This window comes from Amborella trichopoda, chromosome 2 (genome assembly GCF_054954075.1).
Source record: "Amborella trichopoda isolate Santa Cruz 75 chromosome 2, AtrichopodaSantaCruz75HAP2 v2.0, whole genome shotgun sequence".
In the NCBI taxonomy this organism is placed as follows: Eukaryota; Viridiplantae; Streptophyta; class Magnoliopsida; order Amborellales; family Amborellaceae; genus Amborella; species Amborella trichopoda.
In genome coordinates, this window is record NC_142337.1 from 53,219,782 (window position 1) to 53,235,265 (window position 15,484).

A 15,484-nucleotide genomic window follows, 5' to 3' on the forward strand; every position below is an offset into this window, starting at 1 on the left:
CATTATTTTTAATGATTCCTCCATAGCTAGAGCTACCCGGATTTCATATCAATTTTTAGCTTGAAGAAAACTAAAGGAGGTAGCAGCCATGCCACATGATATTGAATTAGTAGCTGTGTTAAATTTTGAGGAATGGAAAGCCTCGCCAACGCTCCAACCCAATGTAAAATATGTTGTAGGAGCTGCTCCCTAGATGTACGTGGCAATTATAATACATCTTGAAAGGGTTGGTAGGAGGTTTAAAAACAAAGGAACTAGGGGAAAAAAAAGAGGTGGCATGAGATAAAGTTTAAAAGAAAGTTAAAATATTGGTTTAGGGTTACGTCATGGTTGGTGAATTTTGTGTTAGTCTTTCTTGGAAGTAGAGAATTTCTTTACATCTTCCTCTTTATAGATTCATTATTAATAAAATCTTCCTATTAACATTTTTTTTTAAAAAAAAAAGTCAAAATATTAATACACAATGTGAAAAATTAAGAGATTTTATGGTCCCTCAAGTACATGCTCTATCGAATAAATATGGATGTTTAACGATTTGATTTTTAAAATGTACTACATGAAAATTAATTACAAAAAAGTATGATATTTATGTTGTTTTGGTACATTTTAATAGCACGAGATTTCTCCAAAACTCACTAAACCCATTATGCGTGGTAAAAAATGAAAAATCTATTATCTGCCTTGATAGATAATATTTGAAAATATTTCACGAGCGTCTTTTCTTTAAAACTTTCTTTGTATCTCCCACTAAAAATTGTCTTCTCTCGTAAACCAAGCAAGGAGCTCTACCCTCTCTTTCCCCTTCTCCCTTCTCTAATAAACATAAGCCCTGTCCCCCTATCCCTCTCTCTCTCTTTCCCCTTCTCCCAAATGCATAAATTGCCATTTGCCCCTAACTTTCCGCTCTCGCCATCAAATAGCCTTGCTCTCTAGCTTTGGTCAGAAAGATACCAGGTACGTTCATCCATCTCTCTTGGTCTTCTTCTATTTGTTTCTCTCTCTAGAATTCCTAATACTGGCATTACTCAACTCTTTCTTGTGGTGTTTTTGGATAATATTAAATCTTCTGATAGTTTTAATCTCTCTCTACAATTTTGAGATGATATTGGTCTATCTCTAGACATTGTGATTGGAGCTTCATTGATCTCTCTCTCTAAAACCTAAACAGGGTTTTGCTGTTAAAGTTTGTTTTGTTGTAGATTACCCACATCTAATGGGGTTTTGATGTTAAATAGGTTGTAGGGAATATCAATACCCAATTTTAACTTCTGAATGTTCTGAAAATCCAATAGGTAAATTTCTAAGACAGTTGTTTCGTATTTATTGAAAGGAGAAACTTTTGATCGTTCTGATTCTAGAAAAACAACACTTCTAAGACAGTTCTTTTGGATTTATTTAAAAAGACAAAGTTCTAATTGTTCTGAAAATACAATGGGTAAATTTAGAACTTTTACCAACAAGTTTCTAATTCTTCAACGTCAAAAAGTTGTTTCTAATTTGTGAATTATGACTTTTCTGCAGTCCCTCAGCTGCTACAGTTTCTTGTAACCATGTAACTTTTTATGTTTACTCTTACATATTCTCAATTTTGTTACGAGCATGAGTAGTTAGACTATGGACCTACTTGTGAAACCTATTACTCTCTTTACCTATTTGACAAATAACAGCGCAAAACAATTACAGAAGGCATCAATCAAACCTTATATGCTGAGAAAACTTTTCGAGGAATAAAGGCAACTGCAGTTGATTTCTAATAGATATAGTGTAATGCTCTGTAATCTGGACTCATTAATCCTAGTAATATGAACTTATCAGTAGATGCAATAGTCCAAGAATTTGCTACCGATAAGTAGCTGTTGTCTGGGTAGCAGCTGGGGGCAAAATATTATTCATCTAAATAAATAGAACAAGCTCATCGTTTTGTGCATTTAAAGGCAAAAATGATGGCTTGAGATGGTTGTAATTTAAAGTCCATTTGTTAACAGTGCATATATTATTTCTGCAGGTATTGGAACATCTTGCTATCGAAGGAAGTACTTACCTTTGAGCACACCAATTCAAGTCCTCCTCGTGCAGGAATTGAAAGGTGTGATCTCTTGATTTGGTTGTTGCTCTTTTGTGTTCCTTTGGGACGTAATAAAGCCAGTTAATTCTTCATAAATTCTCGTAGGGCAGAAGAGTTGGTTGGTTGGGTCTATGGTACTGTTAGTTCTGGTCTTTGTACAAAGGGTGAATTTGGGTAATGTAATGATTTGTACAATAAGTTTAAGTTTTCTACAAGAAGTTTGATTCTATTTAAACCTGTACACGAAGTTTGATTCATTTTACTTCAACTTCTTATGCTCTCATTCTAAACGTTTTACATCTTTGATAACAACTGGGCATACACGTAAATGTTTTCATCTTCAGTTGTTGTCTTGACTTCAATTTCTTAGTTATGTAGGCAAGTCCCCTTAGTAAAAGTTGGTCTCAATTGGTGTCATTTTCTATTGGAATTTTCTTTAGGTTTAGGGTGATCAATCTTTTACCATGGTGAATAACAATCAAACCTCAAGCACGAAGAAAAGATGAAAATAGCCGCATCAGTTGCTGCAGCTGGTAGTACTTAAGCTATAGTAGGTACTATTCTAGTGACCTATGTGCATAAATCATCTGCACCAAAGTATAATTTAATTGGGACAAAGTACCATAAAACTATAATTAACTCTACTGAGGTGGACTGTCGAAATCAGAACAGAATTAATAAAAGAGCTTACTCTATCTTTACTCTATTATTCATTCTTGACCCTAAATAATCAAAGTACGATGTACTTCTAAATAGTGTCGGAAAGATGATTTTTTAGCAGTAAAATCTTTGTGATGGCCTGAAAATTTATTTCATCTCTAATTACAAATTTAAAGCCTAAAAAATAATATAGATCGGGCAAATCTATAAATACTTTAAATTATTGAAAATTGATGCCCCAAATAATGCATTACAAGATGCGCCCTTTCCTAGACATTGAAATCTTTCTTTCTTTTTTCTTACTTCTACACATCTCTAGGTAGTGATGATCTATTTGAGAGTATTTCGATATTGAAACAACCTCTTCTAGTGAATTTTTTAGGTGTGTCTTAATTTAATTGTTTAAGGCCTCAACCTTATATAAATTTTTTCCTTAAAGAAAATATATCTCTAATTTCATAATTCTGAAAAAAGATACACATTATGAAAACAATAAAAAAATATATTCAATTTAAGTATACTTCACATTCATTTTACTTATCGATATTTATTTCAAAGGCTAGAAGTTTATATAAAAGGTTAATTCTTAAGACTTGATTAAAACAATTTTGTTTTATAAGCATAATTTTGAAAACTATTTTTTTAAATGGAAAAGTGCATAAATATACATTATAATTTCCATTATTACCAAAATACCAAATAGTTTTCGTTATTACAAGACTGTCCGTTTTTTAGCTTCATAATGAAATGTTTTAAAAATTATTGTTTTATCCTTTTTCGGGTTTTGAACAACCAAAACAGCTGTATTTTCGGTTTTTCAAAAACTGAAATGTGCCTCATTTCAATTTTCCAAAAATCGAAAATGACCTCGACAATTTAAAAACTTTTGTTCTCTTCTGTCCATCCTGTGGTCTGTGTATATGATTCTTAAAGCTACTCCTGTGTGAGTCTTAAAAAAAAACAGTAAAAACTACTCCTTTGTGGGTCAAGAGAATCACTTGTTTCGACCAACCGTAGCTTCTTGCAAGCCAAACAGTATCTTCGGGTGTGAAGCAATTCGAGGGATATGAAGGAGTAAGTGTCTGGAAGACTCTTTCCTCGGCATAGCGGTCGGTTGCTTGCAAAAGGAAATATCTGTATTATGGGCCTCACCAAGCAAAAACCCAATGAGCACTTATCATATAGGGTTAGGGTTAGAGCTGAACCTTCTGCGGACTCATCATCCACTTTCCCTAAATTCATCTTCAGAGTTTAACTGTGTAAATTGAAAATTGGGATTACCATCCTTTTGTAAGAAGCAGCCAAGGGAATTAACCCTAGCCATTAGGGGATTTTCGTTTGAGACGAAAGACAACTAAGAATCACCTAACAAATGTTGGGTTAAGTCGTCTAAAACTTCTTTGTCCAAGGCATTGGGGTTGTTTGATTCTATTTGTTCAGCGAAGCAGAGTCTAATGTAGTGAGCACGGTCTTTTGTGAGAGATTGTTTTTTTGAGACTCATCGAGGAGTAGCTTTGAGAATCACATACACAAAGCACAAGATGCATAGAAGAGAACAAATTTTTTTAAACTATCGAGGCCATTTGCGATTTTTCAAGAACCGAAATGAGGTACATTTTGATTTTTGAAAAACCGAAATTCTAGTCATTTCAATTGTTCAAAAAAGGACAAAAAGTAAAATGGCTTTTTTTAAAAAAACAATTCGTTATGAAATGAAAAAAACAGACATTTCAGTAATAACTGAAACTATTTGGTATTTTGGTAATGATGGAAACTATAACGAATATTTATGTAATTTTCTTTTTTTAAAATTCCAAATAATAAATCTAAATGATTTAAATTTATATCATGGAATAAAATTTATATTTAAGCTATGTCATCACCTAATATACTAAAAGAAAAAAACTCTACATAGTTTTAATCACAAATAGAGTCAATAGGGTCAATCATTATTTTGAAGAGTAATGATCCTATATGATCCTCTCCCATCCATGTGTGTAGGACCCCAAATGATCACCATTAAAGTTGGCACAGATCTCTAGAAAAGTTATCATATGGATGTGGGACTTGACTTTTTTAGATATCCGTACCAACTTTAATAGTGATCTTTTGGGGGTCCTACACACATGGGTAAAAGAGGGTCCTATAGGATCATTTCTCTATTTTGAATTTGGCGATCAAATTAATTGTTTATCTGAAAATCTGAGTTGCTTGAATAGGACTAGACATGTTAGTAATCGATGGCCATACCGATCAGGTTGAACCCCCATAAGTTATTATATAAGGGGTGCAACTGGCGTACGGATGCATCCGTTGCTGTAGAGGTAAGGTGCGCTTTCAAATTTTATAACCGTATATAGTTTTGATGTAAAATGTTTTTAGGATTATCTCAAAATCTATTTTTATATCTAATTATAAAATTTTAAATTTAAAAAATGGTTAAAATCAAGTAGATCTATAAACATATAAAAATCTTGAAAATGGACGGTGTAGATAATATTTTGTAAAATGCACTATTTTTGAGACTTAAAATCTTTTTATTTTTCATGGTCATACATCTCGATGTCGAGATGATCAATCAAAGGGTGTTTCAACATTAAAACTACCTTTTTCGATGGATTTTTTAGGTGCATCCGTAGCTCTACATTATAAGGTTGCAACCTTATATAAACTTTTTCCTTTTATAAATAAAGCGTGTGTTAAAATGAAAAAGTTTATATAAGGATGCTACCTTATAATGTAGAACTACGTGTAAAAAATCCATCGAAAAAGGTAGTTTTAATGTTGTAAAACCCTTTGATTGATCATCTTGACATCGAGATGTATGACTATGAAAAATAAAAAGGTTTTAAGTCTGTGCATTTTACAACATATTATCTACGCCGTCCACTTTCAAGATTTCATATGTTTATAGATCTACTTGATTTTAATTGTTTTTTAAAATTGAAAATTTTATAATTAGATATAAAAAATAGATTTTGAGATAATCATAAGAATTACATCAAAATTATATACCATGATAAAATTTGAAGGTGCACCTTACCTCTACACCTACAGATGTATACGTATGCCAACTGCACCCGTTTAAAAATGGGTGTGGTTTCTATAACGTTGCAACCTTAAACAATCCAATTAACGTGCACCTGCAAATTTTATCATAACATGTAATTTTGGTGTAAAAAATTCTTAGGACTATATCAAAATTTATTTTCATATCTAATTATAAAATTCTAAACTCCACAAATAGTTACAATCAAGTAGATCTGTAAACATATGAAAATCTTGAAAATGGATGGTCTAGATAATGTGTTGCAAGATGCATTATTTTTGGGACTCAAAATCTTTCCTTTTTTTTTTTGTTCTTTTTCATATAGATGATTAATTAGAAGGTTTTCCAGCATTAAAACAACCTTTTCTGATGGATTTTTGACGTGCATATGTAATTCTACATTTTAAGGTTGCAACTTTATTATAAACTTTTTCCTTAAAAAATTGAAGCTTTTGACCATATTTAATATCTATTATTTAAAGGGTGTGGTTTCCATAAGGTTGCAACCTTAAACAATCCATTTAAGGCGTACCTTCAAATTTTATCTTAACATATAATTTTGATGTAAAATAATCTTAATATTATCTCAAAATCTATTGTCATATCTAATTAGAAAATTTCAAACTTAAAAAATGCCTGAAATCAAGTAGATCCATAACACATGAAAATATTGAAAAATGGACGGTCTAGATACTGTTTTGTAAGATGCACCATTTATGGGGTTCAAAATATTTTTTTTTTTTTTCATAGTCATACATCTCGAATACGAGATGATCAATTAGAGGGCTTTCAATATTAAAACATTTTTTTCTAATAGATTTTTGATGTGCATCCATAGTTCTACATTTTAAAGTTGCAACCTTATGTAAACTTTTCCCTTATTTAAATGTTATATTAAGATATATTATATAATTACTATTATTTGTAAATCATAAAATATTTATAATATATAAAACAATAAGATATTATCTATGTTATTGGTATATTATTATAGATCTTAGTATTATATATTATATCTTAATATAATTAGGGAAACGTTTAGGCTCTAAACAATCAATCCGGGGGCCACCTTAAGAATTTTATTAGAAGAGGTTGTTCTTATGTCTAAATATCCTCAACTTAATCATTTCAACATTAAGATGTTTGGACATGAGAAAAAAAATGGATTTAAAGTTTTGGAAATAGTGCATCTTGTAACGCATTTTGGATCGTCAATTTTCATGATTTTAAAGTGTTCATGGATCGGCTTGATCTACACTATTTTTAAAGCTGTAAATTTTATAATTAAAGATAAAAATATAATTTAAGACTATCATAAAGATTTTCAATATTGAAACCACATTTCTCGATACTATTTGAAGGTGGGCTCTAATTTGATTGTTTAGAGCCTCGGCTCTATACAAACCGCACACATATGATTATTAATCCTGTGATATTTTGGCTTCTGAGCAATTGAGAACTATTAGTTTTGGACCACTTTTTTTCACAATAATTGGTTCATAATAATTCCAAACCACTTCAATTCCTAACAATGAGTGTTATCGAACTATTAGTGTTGGAAGTTCAAATACCCGAAACCCCAATTTAACCTGAATATCACACACTCAATACCGAATATATAAACTCAATAATCCTTTCAAATCCAAACCAAAATGTTGATCTTCTTTTATTTCTTTTGGAGAAATTGACTTTGTATTAATGGTGCACAGAATTTAGAGTGTCATAAGGAACAAAACTTGTGTTCCTTAGGGGAGGGATGCACCCTGCCATTTAAATTAATTTAACTAGGGTCACTAAATCAAAATTAATTTTTTGAAGTTGGATCAAATATTTTTCCTTTTATTGTCATCATGCTATCATTCCTTTAATCAAAGAGCAGCCAAATGTTCAGGGTAAAAATCGGCCTACTGAGGGATCCACACTTAACAGTTAACACTTCTCACATGAATCAGATCGAAGCTTGCAATATTTATCGAAAACTATTTTCTTCATAACTACTTTATTGTGATCACCCAAAAACCACGATTTATTTCGTTTTATTTTGGACGATCTAAAGACATGAGCAATACAAGCTCATACAATTTCTCCACTAAAATGGACAAAAAAAACTCTTTTCTTTTCTAACCATAACCCAAGTAAACCCTAGAAAGAACTTTTTAAAGAAAGAGAAGAGTTCTAACCAAGAAAGAAAAATTGCCTGTCCCATATTCCCTTTCTTGCTTTTGTACCAGTTACATAATTTAGTGACAAAAAAGACCCCAAACAAATAAGTAAAATAAAAAAAAATATTAGGTGATTTTTTTTATCACTGTTTAACAATTGGTTTCATACCATTTTGATTCCCCTTTTATTTATCAATAAAGAAGACTTTCGACCGGTGTTTGGGTAAACAAGGTAACTTCGTAAGAGGGGAATCAGGGAAGTCTTCTTAAGTAGTTTTTTTTTTTTTTTTGGGTAAGAAATTCAGAATTATAATGAATTTCCATTCTTTAAAATTTTATTTTAAGTTTAAAGTGGAAAAGGAGACTTCTAGTAGCTTCAGGAGGCTATTTTACCCATAAGCGACTTGACTATAGTGGGATTGGATCATTTCACTAAATATCCATATCAGATGTCTTGGGTGCAATTAGGGGTTTTGGTGAATTTTAGGGACCGAAGGTGATTGTGCGATTGTGGTGATTTCCTAGATCAACATCTCCATGCAAGGGTAGGAAAACCGAAAAGTTCAAGAGGTCTCGTTTTTTGGAAAAGTTTATATAGAGCCGAGGTTCTGAATAATCAAATTAAAGCTTACCTTAAAAATTTTACTAGAAGAGGTTGTTTTGATGCTTAAATATCCTCAAATTGATCATCTCGACATCAAGATGCACGGACATGAGAAAAAAAATGGATTTCAAGTTTTGGAAATATAGTATTTTGTAACACATTTTTGTGACCGTCAATTTTTATGATTTTTGAGTTTTCATAGATATGTCGATCTACACTGTTTTTGAAGCTTTAAACTTTATAAATAAAGATAAAAATATATTTTAAAGCTATCACTAAGATTTCTAATATTGAAACCATATTTCTCGATACTATTTGAAGGTAGGCTTTAATTTGATTGTTTAGAGCCCTACGCTCAAGGCAAATCGCACCATTCTTTTTCCCTTCTTTTTTTTTTTTTTTTTTGTGAAAATAACGATCCACTTTCTTCCTCCTCCTCCACCAAAATTCACGAAAAATAAAATTCATTGAACTAGTTTCAAATTTTAGTTCTTTTTAGCCCTCTTTCCAAGTTATGCAATTTCTTTTCGATCAAAAACTAAAATCCAATGTGATCAAGAGGCCAAAGTTTGCCAGTTTTTCAAAAACCATCTTTCATACCTCCGTTGTGTCGGTAAGGCTCCATTTCAAGACTTGGTTGTCCACTGGTACTCGCCTCGCCACCTGGGCAAGCCTAGTTATCCCGAGTTACTCCGTACAACTCAGGATATGTTGAAAATATAAAAGAATTCTAGAAATATACAAAAATATAGATTTGATATATAAAATTTTTATATGTAATTTGATTGTTATTGACAAAGATTGGTGAGTTGTTTTGCCTTTTGACTGTATGTTATATTTTTGTTTTTTTCTTTTTCTGGATTTTTTAAAATGTCCTCAATTATAAATCAATTTCTAAATCCATGTTCCACATACTTTTTTACACTTATTTGGAATTTTTAGGTTTTTATTTTGTTCGACTGTTTCTATTTTTATTTCATTTTTAATATTGTTTCTATTTTTAAAAAAAAAAAAATCAAGGACTTTCAGCGTTTGCAGGGTTTAGATGAGTCCACTCACTAGCCTCTGGCCAGGGCTGAGTGTCTAGCTCAAGCTGAGTCTTGAAATTCTGAGTTCAAGTATGGTTTTTCGTACACCATGACCGAATTTGTGATCTATTTCCATTGTATAGTGGACATTGTTGGGCCAGCCGTTCGAGGCTTTTGCAAACATACAGATGCATACAATGCACCTTGTGCTTCTTTTTTTTTTTTTGACAACAATATCGAATATTTTTAAATAAACTAGGTGATTGCAATGAGTGTTAAAACAACTGAGAAGATAGAACCAATGAATCTAAAGAAGCTTCTTTCTTAACCAAATCATCTGCAATGAGATTAGCTTCTCTGTAAACATGTTTGAAAGAAAAACTGCAGCCCGAAGATAGATCCATAATTTTTAACCGTAAGGATCAAAGCCGCGAAAGAGGTATTGACACACAATTACGTCAATTGATTACATGGATAGATTCTCCTTCAAAGACCAAACTATTCCCCAAATCTTTCTCCCTCCAAATCTTTATAACGATTCTGCCATCTTCGCATGCATGGTTATGGTTAGTGGTCACCACTCCCCCAAGGGGCAGCATAGCAGAGGATAATATTACCCTCACTGTCCACCCCTGCCCTCCCTGGATTTCCAAATGATGAGCCATCAAGATTCAGTTTCAAACAAACCGAAAATGGCAGAACCACCCAAAGTACAACGTGGCCTAACCTTAATGGCTAGGAGAGGTGTGGGGAACATGGCTATTCCATCTTGTGATCCATTAATTTTGAATGGTGATGATGATAACTCCGGGTCTGCCAATGTTTACCCCATCGCCAGGGTCGGCTGATCATCAAAGTCCCACGAAAATTATTAGTTGGAATATTTAGGTTTAGGGAATGAGCGCAGAAAAAAAGGAGGAGGAAGGAGAGGCTGGACATCCTTATTCTTCAATAAACAAAGCTCCTAATCCCAGATGTCATGTATATGTGCAGTTTATTTGGGGACGGGGTTCCACTAGTTTTGCTAGGATAGATGCAGTACGCTCTTCTCGGGGTTTATGGTGTATTTGGGATTCTTTTGTTTTTAATATCGTCGATGTTATTGTTAAGGATAGAATCATGGACATTGTTTTGGAGGGCACTTTTTCCTCCTTTAGATAGTTACAAGTCAATGTGCATGGACCCAATGATAACTCGCTGAAGGCTGAATTTTCTTTCTGATCTATCTTTGCGCCTTTATAGGCTGAATTTTAACCGTCAGATCTTGATCAGACAACTCATAGTTTTATATTTTTTATTTTTCTTCTACAAATAATTTTGAAACGAAATTCGGGATATAGATAGATCTGTTAGGGGTGCACATGATAAAAATAATAAAATAAAATATTGGTATTTTGGTTATTTATATTTATATGAAATATTTACTTCTTATTTTCCCCAAGTTCGTCCTAATTTTATGGTGGGATGCCCAAAATTTGATCCAAAACTGTTTATTAAAAAAAAAATGAAAAATAAAAACATTGTTTGGCGTGACATTGTAGGACGAATAATCGTAGCCGTTTGATTCAGATCAAACGGCTAAAAAGTGAGATCACATGTAATTTAATTGTTACTGAGGTCACATAGAAACATTTGAAAGTGCTTCTTTTTCTTTCCTCAATATTATTATTCTATCTCAACCAGTGGTTTAAAATATGAATTGGTGCCTTTGATCGAACACCCCAAAAACCCATCCGAATCGGTGAATCGCAATTTTGGATTGGGAATTGGTCAAATTCGGCCTTAAAAAAAATCTAAAAAATTTATTAAAAACCATTATAAATATTGGTTTTTAAGAATCCAATAAGAAATGGGGGTACTACATTATGAAATTTCATTTCTTGCATCAATATGCGAATATTGAGATGTTCTTTCCTTTTATGAATAAATTTAAAATTTGTCTTATAATATCATCTCATTTTAAAAAAAAAAAAATACAACTAAAATAAAAATAATACAATATATAATTTATAATTTAAATAAATAAACAAATAAAATACAAGATTTTGTTATCTGTGATTATTAATAATACACAAAGGTCCCTTACAAATAAATAAATCTACAAAAGTATAGAATTTAGAAACATAAATTTGTTATTATATTGTAATAAAATTAGAAAAATATATAACTATCATACTTGCAATGTGGGATAATTGGCAAAGCAACTTTAAAATAGATTTTAAAGTGGTTTGGACTAATGTTATTTTTTTATTTTAAAATGTCCCATAAACTAGTAATTTTTTTCATGGTCAATAGACTAGTATTGATATTATTTTTTGTTGTTTTAATATTAATAACTTTTTCGATGAGTACAAATTATGGGTATAACGTTAATGAGTGATAATGTTATTAACTTTTTTGAGCTATTAACGATACGTTAATAACTTTAATGTTAATAAGTTACACGTTATACCCATTAACGTTATAATAAAGCAAATTTTTTTTTATTAATGACACATTAATCACTTTAATGTTAATATCTAGAAACTCATTAACGTTAATGCGTGATAACGTTATTAACTTACATGTTAATAAATTTTTTGATGGGTTATACCCATTTGCAAGTCGACGAGTGATGGACAAAAAAAACATTTGCCCCACAACGAAAAGATGAGGGAGCACGACACCGCATAAAAGACATTGGCACAAGGCGCAGCAAGTTGAAATGTTATGCATAGGGGGGCAGGACAAGTTGGCATGGACGACGGCAAACATGAAAAACTCAAGTTACATTAGTTTTGTTCGCGTGTAATGTAACAATTCTGTAACAGCCCACGATTCTGTAAAAGCCACGTATAAAAGCCGATTTTGTTGATGGTGTAACGATGATTTTGTTGATGGTGCAATGATTCTGTAAAAGCCCAGGTGTAACAAATATGTAAAAGCCAAGTATGAAAGCCGATTATGTAAAAAAGCAAAAGCAAAAGCAGATGTGTAACAATTAAAAGCCAAGTATGGTGTAACGATTATGTAAAAGCCCATTCTGTAAAAGCTAGGTATAAAAGCCGATTCTGTAAAAGCCAGGTATAAAAGCCGACTCTGTAAAAGCCACGTATAAAAGCCGATTCTGTAAAAAAGCAGATGGTGTAACAATTCTGTAAAATTCAGGTATGAAAGCCGATTCTGTAAAAACCAGGTATAAAAGCCAATTCTGTAAAAGCTAAGTATGGTGTAACGATTCTGTAAAAGCCAGGTATAAAAGCCGATTCAGTAAAAGCCAGGTATGTTGCCGATTCTGTAAAAGCCAGGTATGTTTATTGATGGTGTAACGATTCTGTACTCTGTAAAAGCCATGTATAAAAGCTGATTCTGTTGATATGTTTGTTGATGGTATTCTTTTATTCTATAAAAGCCAAGTATAAAAGTCGATTATGAAAAAGGCAAGTATAAAAGCCGATTCTGAAAAGCCAGGTATAAAAGCCGATTCTGTTGATGGTGTAACGATTCTGTAAAAGCTAGGTATAAAAGCCGATTCTATAAAAGCCAGGTACGTTTGCTGATGGTGTAACGATTCTGTATTCTGTAAAAGCCAAGTATAAAAGTTGACGGTGTAACGATTCTATATTCTGTAAAAGCCAGGTATAAAAGCCGATTATGTTGATGGGTAGATGGTGTAACGATTCTGTAAAGCCAAGTATAAAAGCCGATTCTGTAAAATGATTCTATATTATGTAAAAGCCAGGTATAAAAGCCGATTCTATTGATGGGAAGATAGTGTAACGAATCTGTAAAAGTCAGGTATAAAAGCCGTTTCTGTAAAAGCCAGGTATGTTCGTTGATGGTGTAACGATTCTGTATTTTGTAAAAGGCAGGTATAAATGTTGATGGTGTAACGATTCTGTACTCTGTAAAAGCCAGGTATAAAAGCCGATTCTGTTGATGGGCAGATGTTTGTTGATGGTGTAACCATTCTGTATTCGGTAAAAGCCAGGTATAAAAGCCGATTCTGTTGATGGGTAGATGGTGTAACGATTCTATAAAAGCCAGGTATAAAAGCCGAGTTTGTAAAAGCTAGGTATGTTTGTTCATAGTATAACGATTCTATATTATGTAAACTCCAGGTATAAATGTTGATGGTGTAACGATTCTGTATTCTGCAAAAGCCAGGTATAAAAGCCGATTCTGTTGATGGGCAGATGTTTGTTGATGGTGTAACCATTATGTATTATGTAAAAGCCAAGTATAAAAGCTGATTCTGTTGATGGGCAGATCGTGTAACGATTCTGTAAAAGCCACATGTATAAAAGCTGATTTTGTTGATGGGCAGATCGTGTAACGATTATGTAAAAGCCAGGTATAAAAGTTGATTCCGTAAAAGTCAGGTATAAAAGCCAATTCTGTTGATGGACAGATGGTGTAACGATTCTGTAAAAGCCAGGTGTAAAGGCGGATTCTGTAAAAGCCAGGTATGTTGTCGATTCTGTAAAAGCCAGGTATGTTTGTTGATGGTGTAACGATTTTGTATTCTGTAAAAGCCTACAATTCTGTAAAAGCCAAGTATAAAAGTCGATTCTATTGATGGTGTAACGATGTTGTAAAAGCCAGGTATAAAAGCCGATTTTGTTGATGGTGTAACGATTCTGTAAAAACCAAGTATAAAAGTGTTTGTTGTTGGTGTAACAATTCTGTAAAAGCGGTATAAAAGCCGATTCTTTAAAAGCCAAGTATGTTTATTGATGGTGTAATGATGCTGTAAAAGCCAATTCTATAAAAGCCAGTTATGTTTGTTGATGGTGTGACGATGCCTCTAACGGTGCAAAGAAATCCAGGATCTCAATTAAAAAAATCCAAAATCCGCTTTTGTAAAAGCCAGGTATGTTTGTTGATGGTGTGATGATTTTGTAAAAGCCAGGTATATTTGTTGATGGTGTAACGATTATCTAAAACCCGATTATGTAAAAGCCAGGTATGTTTGTTGATGGTGTAACGATTCTGTATTCTGTAAAAGGCAAGTATAAAAGTCGATTCTGTTGATGGGTAGATGGTGTAACGATTCTGCAAAAGGCAGGTATAAAAGCCGATTCTGTAAAATCTAGATATGTTTGTTGATGGTGTAACGATGCTGTATTTTGTAAAAGCCAGGTATAAAAGCTGATTCTGTTGATGGTGTAACGATTCTATAAAAGCCAGGTATAAAAACAGATGGTGTAACGATTCTGTAAAAGCCAAGTATAAAAGCTGATTATGTAAAAGCCAGGTATGTTTGTTCATGGTGTAAAGATTCTGTAAAATCCAATTCTGTAAAAGCCAGTTATGTTTGTTGATGGTGTGACGATGCCTCTAACGGTGCAAAGAAACCTGGATCTCAATAAAAAAAATAAAAAATCCGATTCTGTAAAAGCCAGGTATGTTTGTTGATGGTGTAACGATTCTATAAAAGCCAGGTATAAAAGCCGATTCTGTAGAAGCCAGGTATATTTGTTGATGGTGTAACGATTATGTAAAAGCCGATTCTGTAAAAGCCAGGTATGTTTGTTGATGTCGATTCTGTAAAAGCCAGGTATGTTTGTTGATGGTGTAACAATTCTGTAAAAGCCAGGTATAAAAGTTGATTCGGTGAATGTTAGATATGTTTGTTCATGGTGTGACGATTATGTAAAAGCCCATTTTGTAAAGGCCGAGTATGTTTGTTGATGCCGATTCTGTAAAAGCCAAGTATGTTTGTTGATGGTGTAACGATTCTGTTAAAGCCAGGTATGTTTGTTGATGGTGTGATGATGCCTCTAACGGTGCAAAGAAAACCCGAATCTCCATAAAAAAAATCTAAGTATGTTTGTTGATGGTGTGACGATGCCTCTAATGGTGCAAAAACATCCTGGATCTCAATAAAAAAAATAAAAAAGAAATGAAACCGTCAGATACCACCGATACTTGATC

At 32.6% G+C, this 15,484-nt stretch overlaps 2 long non-coding RNA genes across 3 annotated transcripts; both read left to right on the top strand.

Moving 5' to 3' along the window:
• Window positions 1–760: 760 nt before the first annotated feature.
• LOC110007027 (uncharacterized) lies at window positions 761–2,712 on the top strand. Of its 2 annotated transcripts, XR_002280523.2 has the most exons (3): window positions 761–954; window positions 2,006–2,086; window positions 2,506–2,712. It is a non-coding gene; the product is annotated as an uncharacterized LOC110007027 (long non-coding RNA). The 2 variants fall into 2 exon arrangements; XR_016050396.1 differs by lacking the exon at window positions 2,506–2,712 and having other exon boundaries at window positions 2,006–2,300.
• Window positions 2,713–12,149: 9,437 nt separating this feature from the next.
• Window positions 12,150–14,640, top strand: LOC148783342 (uncharacterized). The gene is made up of 3 exons (XR_016050660.1): window positions 12,150–13,094; window positions 13,187–13,594; window positions 13,715–14,640. It is a non-coding gene; the product is annotated as an uncharacterized LOC148783342 (long non-coding RNA).
• The last annotated feature ends 844 nt before the right edge of the window (window positions 14,641–15,484 follow it).